Source organism: Mesitornis unicolor, unplaced genomic scaffold (assembly GCF_000695765.1).
Source record: "Mesitornis unicolor isolate BGI_N332 unplaced genomic scaffold, ASM69576v1 scaffold30551, whole genome shotgun sequence".
NCBI lineage: Eukaryota > Metazoa > Chordata > Aves > Mesitornithiformes > Mesitornithidae > Mesitornis > Mesitornis unicolor.
Window position 1 is genome coordinate 4157 of NW_010164927.1, and position 273 is coordinate 4429.

Below are 273 nucleotides of genomic sequence, written 5' to 3' on the forward strand. Positions count from 1 at the left end.
TCCCAGGGTCCTGGCAGGGCACACACTCTCACTCCAACACCTTCCACATCTGGGTTCGCACATCTGTGCTGACACACGGGGCCCCGAGACAAGCCCATTAATAACCCGGAGTCCATCAAGCCTTAAGAGCCTCCTGTGCTGCTGCCGAGTGGTCGGGAACCACTGCAGCCCTTCCCCAGCCCAGTAAAAGTCTGAGGGACCCCAGGAGGGACTCAGTCTCCAGCACCGGGGCTGTTGGAGGAGCCGCTCCGTCGCAGAGCGCAGGCGTGTGAG

At 62.3% G+C, this 273-nt stretch overlaps 1 protein-coding gene across 1 annotated transcript in view; it reads right to left on the bottom strand.

Annotated features, from left to right (window-relative positions):
• The window catches only part of LOC104548455 (telomerase-binding protein EST1A-like), a gene marked incomplete at its 5' end in the record, with an annotated part of 5948 nt that overhangs the window by 3049 nt on the left and 2626 nt on the right, over window positions 1-273 (bottom strand). The window lies entirely within an intron of this gene.